The sequence below is a fragment of the Cibotium barometz genome, chromosome 11 (assembly GCF_041138505.1).
Source record: "Cibotium barometz isolate CiBa-2024 chromosome 11, ASM4113850v1, whole genome shotgun sequence".
Taxonomy (NCBI): domain Eukaryota; kingdom Viridiplantae; phylum Streptophyta; class Polypodiopsida; order Cyatheales; family Cibotiaceae; genus Cibotium; species Cibotium barometz.
This window is the reverse complement of record NC_141056.1, coordinates 52,993,077-52,996,239: the sequence shown is the minus strand read 5'-3', so window position 1 is coordinate 52,996,239 and position 3,163 is coordinate 52,993,077.

The following is a 3,163-nucleotide window of genomic DNA, read 5'->3' as shown; positions in this document are numbered from 1 at the left end:
AAGCTTTGGGGTTAGCGTTGGAGGCATGGATTTTGGTGTCCACTCCATTTTGGGATTTGATGGCATGATTATAGAAGCTTGTGGTGTAGTTTCAAGACTTTGGAATCCAAATGTGGAGATTCCCTTCATTGAAACCTTACGCTTCTAGCAGCTTGGGTGTGGGACACAACGGAATGGGTGCACGAATTGGTGTTTGAGGCCCCATGCTTGCTTCTCTTTGGATTTGGAGATTAGGGTGCAATGGAGGTTTTTGAGACCCAAACAACAGAAGGGTTTCTATGAACTAGAAGCCTTGAGATTCGAACATCTTGATGGGGATCCAATGCGCTCAGGGGTTGGGTAAAACTTTGTTGCATAGACACTTGGAAAATGTCTGCTCATGGGTAAGCTTCTAGTAGCTAAATGGTGGTTACCAGGTCTTTGCTTGAGCATCATATTTTCATTTCCTAGCTAGGGTACTCTTGGGTACCCCCTGAAGAGTTGTTTAGGTTGAGGTCTTAGACGTGGTCTTTATCTTCACCAGCAAGGTTTTGGATCTTCATAATGGTTTAAGGGGGTGGTCAACCTGGCCAGGCAAGACGAGTGTTAAGGGTTACCTGCGAGAGGTGATAGTTTGTAAGTGGAGGACAAAGCTTGGGATATTGTTAAGTGTAGGGTGCCCTCATCCACCAAGGGCACCAGTAATGATCACATAAAACTTGCAAGATACATGTTTAGTTTCAGTATAAAATTCAACTTTAAAACAATCAATGGTGGTCATGGATACAACGGATGGTGCAAGTGGAGGACAAAGCTTGGGATATTGTTAAGTGTAGGGTGCCCTCATCCACCAAGGGCACCAGTAATGATCACATAAAACTTGCAAGATACATGTTTAGTTTCAGTATAAAATTCAACTTTAAAACAATCAATGGTGGATACAACGGATGGTGCAAGGGGTGGGTGGCCTAATGAGGTCCACGTCTCCCAAGACAACATGTGGATAGCCCCGATGTGGGCCATGCAGCTAGGTGGTCTTTCTCTCGAGGAACTCTAGCTCAAGGCGAGCAGTCTCCACCTACCGGTTTTGCATTGAGCATGAACATGGATGTGATTTTGGCACTGTCCAATCGTGCAAGTCTTATCCCAAGCTTTTGTGAAAGAATGTTCATGGTCGTCAGAACGGGAATCGAACCCTCAAAGTTGGCACGCTTTGAGAGGGGTTCAAATTCTTGGTCCTCATCTTCACCATCCCACATCTTGTTGAAAGCTCTATAGATATCAGTTAATGTGGTTGGAGCGGTTGTGTCAAACTCATCCGTGAGAATGCCTCAACTCATGCGCTAAATCTTTCCTTGTTTTCAAGTTTATTTTGAAGGATTGGATACTCTTGCATATATATATATATATATATATATATATATATATATATATATATATATATATGTGTGTGTGTGTGTGTGTGTGTGTGTGTGTGTGTGTGTGTGTGTGTGTGTGATTGCTTTCGCAATTGTAAATTAGACTTGTGTCTCTTATATAAGGCCTTCCAAGGATCATGGTGTATGACCCTCTTCTCTGAAAATCTATCACCACAAACATGTGGTGAATCTTAGCCTGAAGGTCTTAATCTTAGCATCTTGAAGGACACCCAAATTTTTAGTTGTGCTCCTATCGGTTAGCTTAACCCACGAGGCTCATGCCTATGAGTGGTGAGCTTCCCAGGCCTTCCAGCATTCCTTGGTGATTATGTTGACACCAACATGACCATCCAAGATTTTTGGGATCACCATGCTTTTATAAATGACAAGTAACATGGCATTCATTTCATCGCTTCCACCTATTATGATCCATGGCTGGCTTTCATCTCCCACTATGTCCACTTTAATTGCATCTAGCAATGCAGAATCTAGTTAGATTGGTTCTAGAGACAGAGGCCTTAGAATTGGCTCTTTTTGAGCTTCTTAAGAATGGTTTTGGCTACAGCCTTTGGCATGCTCTGAAGTGCCCTTACTAGTTCTATGTGATTAACTCTGGAATAGGGTCGAATACTCTCAGGTAGGGTTAATGGTTTGTACTCAACCAATTGCTCAAGTATAGGATCTAGTTGAGCCTGCACCTTTACAAGAGAATGGGTTTACCTAGTCAATGGGTTTCTTCTCTTTGGGAAGAGTTGGTTTGAGCAAGAGATCTCCCGTTGTCTTCAGCCTCCATGAGGGAGGTATCGTTTGAACCACTTTCAATGACAATTGACTACCTCCATGAGGGAGGTAGTTTTAGAGCTATCGTTTGAACCACTTTCAATGACAATTGATCATGCATTGAATTTTCACGTGCTCTTTGAGGTTTTCTTCTTTTGGACCTCTAGTTTCGGTCCTTTAACCTTTCAAGGGGCTTTTGTAGCATTTGGGACTTCCTCAGGCTCTTTGGTTGCTAGCTTTGAGGTTGAATCTTGAGCTTTCTACTTCTTCACTTCCTAGGATGTTTCCTTGCCCTTAACTTGGTCTCTGGGGCCTTGTCATGGCATTAAGGGGACTATATGAATAATTCCTCCTTCTATGCTATAAGTTAAGGCTCGCTGAAGTGGTTGATGTTCCGATCACTAGGGCTGATTGTCACTCTATTGGGACAACCCTTGAAAGCATGATCAAATTCACACTTGTAACATGTGCCTCCATATAGAATGACATTGGGGTTTGACATTAGATTTAGGGATGAAGTTGAGGTACTTCGTGCGATGCGGCGACTTTATAAGAGCGCCCAGCAGCAGCACGATGGAGGCCCTTATAATGGAAACATTAAAGAGGTGGCCTGCATGACATGTTATTGAAGTCTCTTTCCCTTTGTTGCATCATAAATTCAAATAAGGAGGCATAATCAATGGTTGGGGGTTGCTTTGGATATCCATATGAATTGTATTTTCTCATATGACTTATAGATCTCCTGTTCTATGAACTCTCGGAGTCTTCTAGCAATGTCATCGAGCATTGTTATAATAGGGCAGTTCCAGGAGAAACTAGTTGGGGTGGTAATACCGGATATGGGTATAACATTGGTGGTAGTCTACACATACCTCTCGGTATAGGGTTCTGATAAATGGGCACTTTATTATGCACCAATTCAAAAGAATTTGGTATGGGTGATACGGCAAGTGGTTTCTTTTGGTGTGGTGACAAGTTTCCCGAGT